Consider the following 16827-nt stretch of genomic DNA (forward strand, 5'->3'; position numbering starts at 1 on the left):
TTAAACTATATACCCAAGTAATGATGCAATAGCCCCAAATCTTTCATCTTGAAAATAGCATTCAAATCAGCCTTAAATTCAGCAATATGTCTCTCATTTGGTCCAATGATCAGCAAATCATTGACATAAAGAACCACAATGAGAAGTGCATCGCCCTCATGCTTTACATAAAATGTGCTTTCTGTTGGACTGTTATGAAAGCCTTGTTTGACCAAATGAGTGTCAGCTTTCTGATACCAAGCACGAGGATATTGCTTCAACCCATACAAAGCCTTCTTACATCTACACACTTTGTCCTCTTGTCCTTTCTTGACAAAACCGCGAGGCTGCGTTACATAAACTTCCTCAAATATGTCACCATTCAAGAAAGCAGTAACAATGTCTGATTGATGTACATCCCAATCAAAATGAGCTCCCAATGCACATAGAAAAAGCACAGTAGTCATACAACAAGTGGGAGCAAAAGTCTCTTCATAATCTATGCCTTTTTGCTATGCATAGCCCTTTGCAACAAGTCGAGCCTTATGGCGATCGATCTCACCATCCGGCTTGCGTTTCAACTTGTAAATCCATTTCGTACCAATGGCCTTTTTGCCAAGAGGCAAATCACATAAAGTCCATGTGTCATTTTCTATAAGTGCGTCATATTCTGATTGCATGGCAGCCATCCAATTTTTTGAGTTCTGTGCTTCATCAAAGGACAGAGGTTCCTCAACATCATGTAAGCTAGACACAGCCAAAACATAACAATCTGATGCATAAGATGCACGGCCAGAGCCTGAATGAGTACGACTAGACAAAGGTGCATCCAATTTACTATCACACAATGTGTGCACCAGCCATTTTGGAATACCTCTAGCCTGCTCATTTTCAGCCCTTACATCATGTACATCTGCATCAGTAAACAGACTGATCTGTAACATTTTAGGAAACCCCCATAGGCTGTACATCGGCCTCATTGGAATTTACATTCGATCTTTCACCATTGAAAAGAGGCAACAAAGTGTCATAAATGTCCTATGAGCTTACATTACTGTCTCTAGTACATGACAGCAAGGGCTGAACAGAATCTTCCACAAACACTACATCCCGTGAAACTAGAATATGCTTTGTTTGCGGATGATACAACCTGTAACCTTTGCTTTTAGCACTATAACCAACAAAAATACATTTGACAGCCTTATCATCCTATTTTTTGCATTGTGTTTGTGGCACGAAAGCATATGCCAAACAACCAAACACACGCATGTGCTCAATAGAAGGCTTTCTATCATGCCATGCTTCATATGGAGTGATAGACTACAAAGCTTTCGTAGGACACCTGTTTATTACATAAATGGCACACATGATGGCCTAAAGCCAAAAAGAATGCGGCAAAGCTTGACTTTTGACCATACATCGTGCCATTTCCGTAAGTGACCTGTTTTTCCTCTCAGCAACACCATTTTGCTAAGATGTATAAGGCACTGTATATTGGTTTTTTATCCCACGACTAGCCAGAATTGCTTTAAATTCATGAGACATATACTCCCCTCCTCGATCGGAACGGAGGGTGCCCATAGTACATTTCGATACATTTTCAACCATAGCCAGAAATTGTTTGAAGCACATAAAAACTTTGGACTTCATTTAAGCGAAAATACCCATGCATGCATGGAGTAATCATCAATGAAAGTCACGAAGTAAAGGTAATTGCCCAAGGCCGGCGTTTGCGTGGGCCCACAAACATCACTATGCACAAGCTGCACCTACATGTGGCCCTAACTGAACCATCCTTTGAAAACTTCGAACACTGCATCTTATCAAAAATACAGCCTTCACAAACATGTTTGACAGGTGCTTCAAGAGGCAGCAAAGAAGCAACCATATCAGATTTCTGCAAATGCAGCAAACTGGCAAAATTCAGATGACCAAAATGTGCATGCCAAATTTTTGCATCTGAAATAGGCCTTGAATCTGCAACTGCATTTGCAAAATTTTGTACACAGTTGTCATACAAAGTGAGCTTATACAGCCCATGGCACAAAAGCCCAGATACAACAATTTCATCACCAAAACTGAGATCATGAATTGTACATCTGCCATCCGAAAATTTGACGACAAGTTCAATTCTAGCAAGTGCAGATACAGACAAAGATTCTTATTGATCCCAGGTACATAAAGTGCACCAACAAGTGTGAAAGAACTGCCATTTGCAGCAGTAAACACAATCTTTCCAACTCCTTGAACCGGATAAGAGGCGTTGTTGGCACAAGTGAGTGAATTCCCATCAGGGACAGACTCGAGAGAGGTGAACAATTCACGATGTGAGGTAATGTGCTTTGTAGCACCACTATCGAAATACCACACATGTGAATCTGCAGCAGCAACTGACATGCATGCATCATGGATGTGAGGTCCCCACCCCGCCGTCTCAAACGGCGGATCTAATGGTAAACCTGGTGGCCACTAGATCTATAGCGGAAGCAAACAAAGTGGTTCAGGGTTCATCTAACGGACGATCTCTCATCACAAGTGAATCGAGTTCGAGCCTACTAGCAACGAGATCTAGCTCCACCTTGCATGGGAAGCGTACTTAACTTATCTAGCGATCCTAAGACCCACCTTCCAAGAGGAGAGAAATCCCGAGTGCCTTTTTCCCCATGTTTCAGAGGCACGTACACTTTAGACTTCGCCACTCTAGGGGCAATGAGTAATACTAGGGTCGATTTATAACACTATGGGGACAGAGAGTTCCTGACCAATCGGGACCACCCTTCTCATAGGCATTGGCAACCTGAGCCAAGCCCCCACTTTCCACCCCCCACACTCACACTTCCTTGTGTGTCCTAATTACTACCACGAGGTTGTTCAACATATAAGTTCCTTGGTTAGATTCCGATTCACAAGGTTCGTTAAGACAGCCCTTCAACCAGTATTGCAAAGTGGCACCAAGACAGTAATTCTAATAAAAATTCTACTCAAACTTATTCATTAAAATTCCAATGTTCTGGAGGTACAACATCCCCCCTCCAGCGAGAGTTTACTCCTCCCGTTGTCGCCTAGCTGCCCATACAACTAGGTATGTCCACCGCATAGAAAGCACGACATGGATATTCCCACCGCATAGAAAGCAAGACGTGGGTTCCCACCGCATAGAAAGCAAGTGGTGGGTAGAGGCCCTAAGCTAGTAACTGTAGCTACTGCGAAATCGTCGCAAGCCGCCCCCTGTGATAAATAGGGGGATCAGGACTAGTTCAACATTGGAAATAGAATAAACATGCCGAGCTAAATTTTCCCTAGCAGACATTCTTTCCTATTTCAAACAGTATATCCATCAACCATTCTTTCCTACTTTGAATTTAATATACAATTGAATTCAAATGCCGAGGTTTCCGTCGGATTTCTCCAACATGTTTAGGGATATGTTCTTTCCTAACTTATCGTATGCAATGTTAAATTAAACAACTTGAATGAAAATGTGACCTACCTCCTCCATTTCCTCGTCAATGGCCCGTGAGATGGCCGGTACTTGGTCGTCCATGGGAGCTTTCCCCTTCCCGTTCACGTTGCTTGTTCCTGCCTCGCGGTCATGGGCACCACCGAAGCGAGTTCTCTTTACCGAGGCCATTTTATACTCACTACTTAATTGACAAACTTGTAAAAAAAGAACTAATGTCTGAGAGTACCATAACAATCAAGATGACAGATTAAAATCATTGAACAATTCCTTTTATATGAGGGGATTAGATTTCCTTCAAGACATAGTAATTTATGGATAGTACCTTACTTGTTCTATGGGAACTAGCTCTAAAATTAAATACTTGGCTTAGGTAATTAGGAATTTCAGATTTTTACTAATTAAATTACTAGAGGGGTGAATTAGACGTGCTCAATCACCTTCCTAAAGTAAATAAAAAGATGCATAATTACCATATGCATAGGTAAGAGAAAATTTCCTTCTTAGTGGTTTAATGACGGATTACTTTCCCTTAATTACATCCTAATCTATGAATAAATTGAATCTAACTTAGTTACTCCAATATTGTGTGGTAATAGAATGAAATTAACCAAATCCACATCATTACCGGCTTGACAACTAATTACTATGCCGACTAGCGAAAGATTTCTGCTTACTAATCATGCATTAATCTATGATTAGGAGAGGTTAATTGCTTGCATAATTAACAATTTGGATGATGATTATGTAATAGAATATTGATATGGAGAATTAAAGAGCAGCTATTGAGAAATATCGCTAGGATTAAGCATAATAGTTGCGAGATTAGGAGAATGATAGAGAGATTTGCAGCAAAGCATAAATCAAATCGATATTACCGTGATTAGGGGTTGAAATCTACTCGAATTTCTGATCCAGTGGAGTTCTCGGGATGAGAATCAGGCAGCACTTCCCTCCTTTGCTTCTTCTCCAAAAACTGTGTGCCGACAGCACCTCCCCAAGGGGTGTGTGTGTGTGTGTGTGTGTGTGTGTGTGTGTGTGTGTGTGTGTGTGTGTGTGTGTGTGTGTGTGTGTGTGTGTGTGTGTGTGTGTGTGTGTGTGTGTGTGTGTGTGTGTGTGTGTGCGCGCGCGCGCACACCCTTAAATAGGCTCCTCCATGCTGAAAATCGACCAGGATTGCTATTTGCATCTAAGAGCTACTCCACTTATGCATGGCAAGTCCAGTTACATACCTACCAAGTGTCCAGTTAGCTAGTGTAACTGACTCTCACACTCACTCTCAAGCTTGGAAACTCTCCCACAACTCCCAAAAGAAGAGAGGGCGCCCCCTAGCTACTATAGCAGGCTCTGAGTGGCCTGGAACCTGTTCCCACACAGCCTCGAGCTCCGGTGCCTCCCCGCACAACCTTAGAAAATTTTGGTTTTAGGCTAAAACGGGCCATAGGAGTCAGATTTTAATGCCGTAAATTGCTATACTAAGCTCTAACTAAGGTGTATCTGTCCGAGTACCTGCCATATTTAGCAACCCTGGGGGTCCGAAAATGCATTTTTTTCAAATTCAGGGTACGAGTGCAGTTTTTTGAGACAGTCAAAACTAGGCGGGTCGGGTGACCAAAAACTTACTATTTTTGGAAATTTTTCACAAAAACTATTTTAATTCACATTTTGAAGCTTTATAACATTCTAAACATCATGGCACTGACAAAATTTAAAAAAATTCTAAAAATAGTAACTTTTTTCATTATGTTCATTCCACGGTACAATGGTGCTCTTTTTTTGGTCGGGGTCAGAGACCTTACAACCTCCCCAACGTGAAGAATTTGAGATGTCCACATCTCAAGAATGTGTTTGGGTAATCTTTTATGAGCGTTGGTTCGTCCTCCCAAGTTGTATCTTCTTCAGGGTAATCCTTCCACTTTACTAGATGCTCTGTGATTGTTCTGTTGCGTAACTTCCTTTCCCTTGTTTCGAGTACATAGTTCGGCTGAAGTTCGAGAACTCCTTGTGCTGGCATGACTATCTGATCTGAGTCCAAGAATTGATCAAGATTAGGGATATAGGGTTTGAGTGAATACATCATGAACCTTTAATTTTGCAAGTAACTTTAGCTTGTAGACCTGGTCACTCACAACCTTAACTGATGCATTCCCATTTCATCTGGGGTATGTAAAGGTTGAAGTTGCCCTGGTAACTTGATTCTTTTGGCTTTTATCCGCTGATAAGAAAGACATTGTCTCACATAGCGAAGTATGTCTCCTTTCATTCCAGACCAGAAATAACTCCTCCTAACAGCATGAAGAGTCTTAGCATAACCTGGATGTCCTGATGTAGGGCTATCGTGTGCTTCATACAGAATAGACTTCTTTAAAGCTGGGTCTCTAGGTACACAGAGTCTATGTCTGTAGTAAAGACATCCTCCCATAAGAGAGTAATCTTTAGCTTCAGGCATCTTATTCTGCCGGACTGATAATACTATACGTTGGTATTCTGGATCTACCAAAGATGCTTCTTTGATTCTATCCCAGATAGGGTTATTTGGAATAGAGATAGCTCCGAGAAAATATTTTCGGCTAAGTCCATCTGCAACTGCATTTTCCTTCCCTGGTCTATACTTTATGTCAAGGTCATATTCTTGTAAAAGCTCTATCCATTGCTGTTGTCGCATATTGAGAATAAGTTGAGTAAAAATCCATTTCAAGCTCGTGTGGCTATAACCAGCTGAAACTTGCGCCGGAGAAGATAATGTCTCCACAGCTTCAACGCATGAATAACCGCTAAAAGTTCCAAATCATGAGTAGAATAATTCTTCTCATGATCCCTTAGCTTTCGTGAAGTATGCGCCACCGGTCTTCCTTCTTGAGTAAGAACTCCGCCTAAAGAAAATTTGCTAGCATCGGTCGCTACTTCAAATTCCTTACTGAAATCTGGAAGCTTTAAGATAGGAGTTGAGACCAAGAATTCTTTTAGCTTAGCAAAACTAAACTCGTGCTCGGTCTTCCATTCGATCCTCATCCCTTTCTTCAAGAGTTCCGTCAAAGGTGCAGCAATACGTGCATAGTCCTTGACAAAAATCGTGTATCATCCTGTTATCCCAAGAAATCCTCTTACTTCGCTGACGGTGGATGGTTGAGGCCAATCCACGATATCCTTGACTTTATCAGGGTCCACTGAAATCCCTTCGGCCGATATGACAAATCCAAGATAATTGACCTTTGGTGAGCAAAAGGTACACTTGCTCGCTTTAGCGTAAAGTTGGTGTTCTCAAAGAAGATCAAGTACTTTGCGAACATGTTTTTCATTATCTGCCTCGTCCTTAGAATAGATCAGAATGTCATCAAAGAAAACCAAGACAAAATCATGTAGATAAGGTCTGAAAATATCCTGCATAAGTCTATTGAAGCTTGCAGGAGCATTTGTTAGAACAAAAGACATTACTGTGAATTCGTAGTGTCCATACCTAGTGTTGAAAGCTGTCTTTGGAATGTCTGATTCCTTGATCCTCATTTGGTAATATCCTGACCTTAGATCAATCTTTGTAAACATTTTGGCACTGTGGAGTCTGTCCAAGATTTTATCAATCCTTGGAATTGGATACTTGTTCTTGACAGTTACCTGGTTCAATCCACGGTAATCTATGCATAGCCTTAAGGTTCCATCCTTCTTCTTCTGAAAAAGAACTAGTGCACCCCAAGGAGAAGTACTAGGTCAAATGAATCCTTGCTCAATGAGTTGCCTAAGTCATTCCTTGAGTTCGATGGCCTCTGGAAGTGACATTTTATAAGGTCGCTTTGAGATAGGTTCACATCCAGGGATAGTCTCAATCTCATGATCTACCTCTCTATATGGTGGAAGATTCGTAAGGTCTTCAAAGAATACATCATCATACTCCCTCAACCAATCTCATGATCTACCTCTCTATATGGTGGAAGATTCGTAAGGTCTTCAAAGAATACATCATCATACTCCCTCAACCAGTTTGGTCGAAGTGTGGTCATAAGTCTCCAAGTACTAGCAAAAGTTTGCAAAGAATCTAGTAAGGCGTCAAGAACGTCTGCACAAGGGAACTGTCTGAAACGACTTCCCCTACAGAAATAAGTTGCTCATTGATATCCTTGACACTAGCAAGGAAAGTGTACATATCATCTTCCTCATGCATAATCTTTGACTCCAGCTCTTTACGTAGCAACGAAATTTTAGCCTCATTGCGACTTGCATAAAGACCAGCCAAAATATCCCAAGCCTGTTTTGCAGGTTTTGCTGAACGAATGTGAGGAACAATGGTGCGCTTCACAAACAATGCAATTAATGCATGAGCCTCTCCATCCTTTACATCCCAATGATATTGTTCTACCGTAGGCAAATCAACTCTAATCGCAGCAATTCTTGCAGCAAGACCTGCAACATCCTCAACATCGCACGCATCCTTAGAACCAGGACGTACATCAATGCCCCGCACAATATTCCAGACGCCCTTTGACACAAGAACATGTTGCATCATGTAAGCCCACATAGGGTAATTGTGCCCGTCCAATCTGTCATCAGCAGCAAACATCTTGAACACATCTGTGTTGTTGTCAGCCATGGTAAATGCTGCACCTGATGCAAAAACTGCCCAAAAAGAGGAGAAACGAAGCGAGAACAACACATGCTACATAGCACAAACGGTAGAAGACTATAAGACACCTGTTATGCAGAAAACAACATTGACAAAAATTTAGCACAAAATGACAAAATAGCCTATGCAGTACTGCCTGTAGTGGAAATGAGGCCAAAATGAGGCCAAATGAGAAATCTGAGCAGACTAAGCTCTTCCAGCCTTCCCGAATTTTTTGTCGACTTGCGAACGCTTGCCAAAGCTCATTGAAATCGGAGAAATGAGCAGGCGTGTGTTGGGGCTACTGGCGACTAAGGTTGGGAGGACGCAACCGGCTCTGATACCAATTGTTGGAATTAGGGTTGCAGAGAAACTCACACAGCTTGAAGAAGACGAAGGAAGCTCAAGGCACACAAATGAGAGTATGTTACTTAGTGTGCAATGGAAAAATAGATAGCCCTAGAGTGATGGGCGTATATACAATGCACGGAGACAAAAACCTCCTAAAGAGGGAAAAAATGTCCCAACGGTCCTAGTGTGTTCACACACATCGCTACCACATGTATATGGTAACAAACTCTAGCTTGAAAGTTCCAGAATTGATCTAAGCCTTGAATAGCCTAATCTACAATCCACCGTGATTGGTGCCTCTGTTCGTCGGATTAGAAGCTCAATTTGCAATGCAATTACTCGCACTAGCCAATTTCTAGCATGCAAAATTTTCAAAATTTATCTGCCACTCAAACGGCTTTGAGTTGGTCGATTTCAGCTTTTTCCAGCTATCCTCCTACTATTTCTGACTGTTCCGCTGTTTGCTCGGTTTTTTCCTAGCTGCTATTCTCACTTTGAGCTCGCTTTACGGTGCACTTCTCGGCTTTGCTTTTTTGCTATTTTTGCCTTTTTTGGGGCTCTTTTTGGATTTTTATGGCACTTTTGATAACTTTCTTTTTATTTTTATTAATTTTTTATGAAATTTTGAATTTTCTATTTTTTTATATTTTTATGATTTTTTTGGAAAAGCCTTATGATTTCTTTTTAATGAAGGTTTTATGAATTTTTCAAGAAGGTTTTATGATTTTTTTTATTTATTGTATTTTTTGATAATTTTGGATATTTTACGAATTTTTTGTGAATTTCTATGAGTTTTCTACAAGTTTTAGGGATTTATTTGTGTCAATTTTATTTTTTTTTTGTGATTTTCTATGAGTTTTTTATTTTATTGTGAATTTTTCATGTATTTTTCTATTTTTTGTAATTTTTAAATCCTTTCTTTAATTTTTGGAGATTTTTGTGAGCTTTTTATTTTTCTATTTTTGTTGATTTTCTAATCCCTTTTTCGTAATTTTCTATTGAATCTTTTGATTTTTTGTTTTGTTCTTTTTTTAATATATATATATATATTTATATATTTTTTATTTATTTATTTTTATTTTTATTTTTTTGGTGAAAGACCTTTGTTTACCTGGCCTTGGCAGCGTTGACCTACATCTCTCATAGCGTTGAATACGGGCAGGTCCGACGTTGATTTCAGCGAAGGCAGTAGCGTTGATTGCGGGGCTTGTCAGTGACGTGCCGCACGAGGCGGGCAGAGCGAGTGGGTGTGTCTGTGTGTGTGTGTGCGCGCGCTCACATGGGCTGGCAACGAGGACTTCGGGTCAACAATGGACCAGAATGACGTGGCAGCGCGTGCAGCGAGTGAGAAAGAGAGAGTTGACAGCGAGGAGAGAGAGCGTGCGACAGGGCGCTGACGTGGTAGGTTTGACTTGCGGGGGCCGAGAGAGAGAGAGAGAGAGAGAGAGAGAGAGAGAGAGAGAGAGAGAGAGAGAGTGCAGGATGAGACGAGAGAGACATGCGGGCACCAGGGGGTTGGCAGCGCAACACGAGGGGAGGGAGAGTGTGTGTGTGTGTGTGTGAGTGTGTGTGAAAAACGACAAAAGAGAGGAGGGAGGGAAGGTGCAACAGCAAGGAGAGAGAGTGAGAGTTAGAAAGAGAGTGAGAGGGGGAGGTGATAGAATGCAAATGATCACGCTTTTAGTGAAAGAGTGAGGGAAAGAGAGAGAGTGTTGATAAGCGGACTTTTGGCAAGGGAAGGAGAGAGAGTAAGAGAAGAGAGAGAGAGGGAGTGTATGGGGTGGGTTCATCCGGAGCGAGTCAAAGAACGCTGCGGCAACAAAAGAAAACGAGGATTATTTTAACATCATACGAAACTATCCCAAGAGACCGTAAAGATCTATCCGACACGGAGACTTTTATGCGTTGCAAGGCACGGCGTCAAGCTCGAAAATTATTTTTCCTATTATTTGATTTTCAATTGTTCAAAAATGCCAAAAATAATCCGAAAACGCTAAAATTCACCCGAAAATCCCAACAATTGCCAAAAAAATCCAAAAAATCACAAGAAAATTCCAAAAATCTCTAAAATCATCACCAATCACAATCAAACACTTCTGACACACAAAAGCACACCAAAAATAGCAATTTTTACCGAAAATGCAATTTACAACACAATCGTCAACCTGGCCCCCGAAAATAGTAAAACGCTCAAAATTTGAGGAACGAAGGCCCAAATGCGCTCAAAACAATACCATAAACACACACTAAATAGCTCGTAAAGATCACACGATATCAAATTTTTATGAAATTAAGTAAAAATTAATGCAAAAATTAGCAAAAAAAACCAAAAATTTATAGAAATTATTCAAAAAATACCTCTCTTTTTTTTTGAAAATTCTCTACACATCGGGGATTAGTGCAGCCAAATAAAATCACAAAAATCACATGAATTCAATTGCCAAACAATTTCATCAATAAAATCAAGACTAGACAATTAAATCGACGAAATTAGCGACAAAATTAGGTCAAAATTCGACGCAATTGGAGTGTGTAAATCTCTGTTTTGAGTTCAAAAACGCAGCAATTAACCATTACACACATCAAATATGCAAATGAATCAATCATACACATTAAACACTTTTTAGACACACACACACTAATAATTGGCAGTTTTTACCAATCTTTAGGTGTGCACACAAAAGGGTTAACTTTGTCAAAATTGCAATGTGACTTCACAAAATCTCTAGTTGGACATGAGCACAACACAAATCAATCATCACAATTGAAAAATCATTACACACACATTGATTTTTAGGTACACAATCAAGGGCAAAATAGTGTACACACACCTAAAATTAGGCATACACACACTCAGTTAGAATGCACACACACTTAATTTTAGTGCACACACACACTTGCAATTGACCATTCAAGCATGCAATTAACTCAATTGGGCACCCAATTAGCAATGTACAATCACCAATTAGCAACTGAACTTATCAATTTCATAGGCCACCAAATCTGAAAAATTTCAGCATTACAACAGCATGAAAACGAACAATGCAAAAATTTCATAGCATCATAGCATCAACATTGCATTGCAATAACACAGCATCAACATTACATTGCATCATGGTGGAGTCTCTACACAATTCTACACATCTTTAGATTCTAGGGAGGTAGAGAATACCACCTTGATTATCTTTCCATTGAAGATCAATTGAACGGTTGAAAGCTCCAATCCTTCATAGCAAATTAGTGTGTAGTTAGCAAAATTAGTCAAATTAGCAAGGGGTTATTATGAAGTTAGAGTGTGTAACACACAATTGGCAAGATATGGTAGCAAATTAGGGAATTATGAACACATTGCTTCATGCACACACATCCAAAATCCACAAAACCATAAACACACAAGTGAAATTAGTAGTTAAATTAGTGAGGAAACACATTCGATTATGCCACAATTACACTAGCGTATTCCATCGTCCCCGACAGCGGCGCTAAATGTTGGGGGTTCCATCATTGCATAGCTCCAATGACCAATAAAATTATCAATCCGGAGGGATGAGCTACCCGGCTAGGGCATGGAAACACTCACACGATTAGTGAGCTAATCATGGCAACACGAATGGTGACTCTACGAGGTGAGCTTCTCGGCCTATGGAGGAGCTAAGCCACAATGAAGGACAATCTCCACATCCACTTTCCTTCACCTCCAATCAACCCAAAACCACACACTAACGAATACAAGACGCACACAACACTAATCCTATCATGCAACACACTAACCGCAAGCACACACACATAGATCTATCGAAAGAGGGCAATCACACAAGATTAGAGAGGGATTAACCACTAATTAGTTACGATCTAGCTAATCTAAGCATCATTAGCAATCGTAAGAAACATGAGAGAGGCATAGAGTGAAAGAGGATTAAGCATTGATTAGTGTTAACCAAGTCACATGAGCAAGGAGAATCTCAAGGACTCCATAGCCACACACCTCCAGAGCTCTCACCAAAGAGTTCTCTCAACAAATGAGCTTGAGAACACTAATTTGTTTTACACACTGCCTTATATACCTAGGGTAAATATATGCAATGTTTGGGCGCCCAAGGCCTTTACGGCTCTACCACTTACTGCATTGCTACCTAGGCACACTAACTGACCTGTTCTTTACAACTTGAAACTCCCATTGAGCCCATAACACATTAAAATATTACAATGGCTTGAAATAAATCGGGAATTTACAATACATGACCATTTTGGGAAAATGTGAAAAATGTGTAACTCCTATCTTTACTGCTTTTTCTTGTTGATCTTCGATGTGCATTCGTACGTCTTCGGTCTTTAGCAGCTTCTGTTAACTGACATTGATCCGGTTAACATCAATTTTCCTAAGTTTTTTGCAATTAGCCCTGTTATCCCCAACTTCTCTAGAGTTTTTTGTAGATCATTCAATAGATATGGTTTGATTTTTAGCAGTTCTTCTAAAGTAAGAGTGCATTGAATGGGTGGACATGATTGAATGGATGTTGTCTACCTCTAGGGTATGTTCCGTTGTTTTTACTTGAGTGGTTTTACACACTATGGATTCATCTTTGTTATTTCCCAAGTAAGAGGGTAGTGTTTTCAAAGTCAATGGTTTAGACATTCCTGAAGCTTCAGATCCGCAATCCCCATACAAGGATTGTACATCTATGTCCATATCCGGAGGTATATTGTCTAACCAAACTTCCTCTGTAGGAGCTGACTTCAGAGTTAGGCTCCCATCATTAATCCCTCTAACTTTTTTCCATAAGTGTCCTGGCCAATCTTCTTCTACGAATGGAATTTTGTTTAAAGCATCTTCGCTGTCAGGCACTATGAGTTCTGGTTCTTTTGTTTCAAGGTGAGGTTCTACCACCACTTCGGTTTTTTCTTTACTGGTTCCTAGCACAAGCTCTTGCCATTATCTCGAGCTTGGGTTTTTGTTTTTCCAACATCTTTTGAGTAATTCTTACCAAATTTTAATAAGCTTCAAGCTTAACTACTTCCATATCTGGAGAAGGATAGTTTTTTCATTTGTTTTCCAAGTTTTGGTCTGCTTTAAGTCCCGCTTGGTAAGCTTCCAAGGCTGCATTAATAGGCTCAAAAATCTTATCTACCAAAATTGATCCTCGAGATTTCACGGTGGTTTCCTTGATTTCATTTCCAGTTTCTTTCACTTTTTCCTGGAATAGTCTCTTTGCTTTCTCCTTGATTGCAGCCCTTCGTTTTTGTTTTCTCATCTCATACCTTTTGCTTCTGCTTCTTTTGGTCTTTTGAGAGGAAATGTTAGCATTCCCTGAATCATCAGAGGACTTATGTTTCTCTTTCTTCGTATGGACTCTGGTGATTACCTTGATTTGAACAATCGGTTCACTCTCTGATGAGCTACTAGGTATCACTTGGACGTTCACTACTGTTTTACCCTTGTTTGAAGGATTTTTAGGACAATCTTCAAGGAAGTGTCCTCCCTTTTTGCAACATTGTATGCAATAAGCTTCAACTGGATTTAGGTTCTTGTCAGGCTCCGGGCATTCATTTTTCCAATGATTATCTGCACCACAGTTATGACAGTTTCCACTTCTTGGCTTAATCAGGGTCTTAACATAGGAGGTCTACCACCTTGATTAGCTACATAGTATATTGGTGCAAGCTCTGGTGTAGTATAAGTCACAGGTTCTTCCATTAGAGGTGGATGTAAATTATACCAGTCTCCTTCTACCATTACTATAGATGGACTAGGCTCAGCATAGGGTGTAACAAGCACTAGTGCTTGTTCATCTATGACTCTCTTTGAATGCATGTACTTTACAGGCACTGCATTATGTTCAGGATATGGAGGTTGTTGACCCAACACTGGTTGAGGTCTTTCCATACCCATCGGTGGTCTTCGAGCTAGGGCCATATTAGGCTGATATCTGTACATGGGTTGTCCTTGTGACCTCATAGACACATATTAAACATTCCCATCATACTTTGGTTGGTAATAGCACTCATTGGTCTCATGCTTGGTCCATTTACACTCGATTGCACACCATTTTTGCGGCCTAATTGGTTGTCCCTGTTGAGGTATCCCTTGCCCCGGTCCCCTCATATGTGCTTTTTGCATATTATTCATCGGTTCATTCATCCTTTTGAGCATGTCTTCTATGGCTGAAAGTGGTGCTGCAGTAGTTTCTCCCACTTGTGCTGGTTTGGTGGATCTTGTCTTCTCGCTTTGATTATCCTTAGGGACATCTTCTCCATTGAAAATATCACAATTGTCTCCTAAGTCAATAGCATTTGACACACACTCTTCTAGGGTGGTATGCTTCTTGCTATATAGTATAGCATGAAGTTCTTTGTTTAGCAGTCCCTCCAAAAACAATGATACTAGTCGTTCTTCCGCAGGTATCTCTAGCTTTGGACATCTTGCAATGTATTGCTTCATTCTAGTTGCACAATCTCTGACAGACTCATCTTGTTTCTATTTGAAGCTATAGATTTGAGCTACAATATTGTGTTTGATCCCTGTTTTGCAACATGCAGCTACAAATCCTTGAGCTAATGTATTTAAGTCCATGATCGACCTTGGTGGAATGTTTTGGAACCATGTCGGTGCTTTTCCTTCTAATGTCATTCCAAATCCCTCAAATTGAGTGTGAAAATCAAATATGCGTTCAGTTCTTAGCTTAAAGCTTGCTAAGTGGTCATACGGATCCCCAGATCCATTGTATTTTTTGATCCATTTTTGGAAATCAGCTGGTCTAACACGTCTATTTGGTTCAACTCCCGGTCTCCTGGCAGTTGGTCCTGTTACGAGTCCTTCAAACCAGTCTGTTGGAAATATGTAGCCCTGGACTGGCATTAGTGTCACCTGATTTTCTTTGTGATGAGGTGGTTTCAGGTTTCTTAACATTACTCTCAAAAGATCTCTCGTGGAGTTTATCTCTTAGAATAGTTTCTGGTCCTTGGCCCAATATCCAATCCCTTATGGAGTACCCTTGGTATTTGGTTTGTTCCACCTCCTTAGGAGTCATCATAACAAAGTTATTATTATAACAATCCCTAAATAGGTAATTTAGTAGATCTGCTAAACCCTTTTCTTTGATTTTGAAGATACAAAGGAGTCATCATAGCAAAGTTATTGTTATAACAATCCCTAAATAGGTAAGTTGGTAGATCTGCTAAACCCTTGTCTTTGATTTTGAAGATATAGATGATCTTCATGGACGTTAGCTATCCTGATTTGGCATGAGAAGTCCATAGAAGATCTTTGACGTTTCTATCCTCCCAACAATAGACTCCGATCCTAGGATTATCTGTGCTAAGCCATTTCAAAGGCTTCAAATCAACTTCATCGTATCCCTCAAGTTCTAAAGTTGGTGGTCCTTCTTTTGCTGCCATATATGGAATTATGGAATTTACCTCTAATACCCATTTGTCTATCACATCAATGTTTTCAACTTGTAAATACTGAGTTCCGTTTATGTCCATGTACATTTTTCCTTGTTTGTTTTCCCTGATTTCCTCTTCAAACTCTATGTCATGGTCATCAATACGAATGGCATACTCTTCATTGGAATCCAGGTAAACCTGAGCTCCATGGTGATTAGTCTTATAAAAAGAGAGTATGTGCTTATATCGCACTGTCATTCCGGTTTCTGAATGAGTTAAATAGGAAGCCATTTCAGATGTTGATTCTAAAAAAGTATTTGACACCTTCAAAGATAGTGTGCAAGTGATCGCCTTGATTCATACTCTCTTCGGTGGATACTCTAGTAGCAGTCTCTCCAAATATGCCTTGATTTGCTAGTATACGACCAAATCTAAAGTTCATATAGACTTGTGAAGCCCTGGATAGAGTACTTACCATCGGATTGACTTGTTTGCAGCTTCTGTCAAGCTTTCAATTCCTTGTCTGCAACCTGATTCCTGTATCAGTTTTAATCAAGTTAGCTATTCTTTCATAAACACTGTACAATTTTTTCTAACTATTGAGACTGGTCTATGTGTATCCTTCAATTTGAGCTAAGTGAGTCAGCAATTGAGACTTTCAGATTCTACATTTGCAAAAAACCAAAGGACTAATCTGCAACCTAGAAACTGAGTGACCATGTACTAATTTGGATCCGATTGAACCCAAAATTGCCCGGTGGCCTTGTATTATGTTGGTCTAGCACTGTACAAGTTCAAAAGTCAAAAAGTCTGTCTCTGTGTATCAGTAGTAAATAATCGAGATTATTTACTTTTCTCAGTTTTTTATCACTTTTTGGCTTGATTTGCCAAGTATGCAACTTGTTAAGTCTCTGGACAAGTTTCACTAAGTTTGAACAAAATTTGTTCAAGTTATCAAATGTTTCGTGTTCGCAGACTCAGTTTTCAAGAATCTAGCTTAAGTCTCACTTTTGTGATCCAAATTTCACCAAAATTGATTTGTGTGGTCTACTTGATA

Source organism: Adiantum capillus-veneris, chromosome 19, assembly GCF_014529385.1.
Source record: "Adiantum capillus-veneris isolate H3 chromosome 19, ASM1452938v2, whole genome shotgun sequence".
NCBI lineage: Eukaryota > Viridiplantae > Streptophyta > Polypodiopsida > Polypodiales > Pteridaceae > Adiantum > Adiantum capillus-veneris.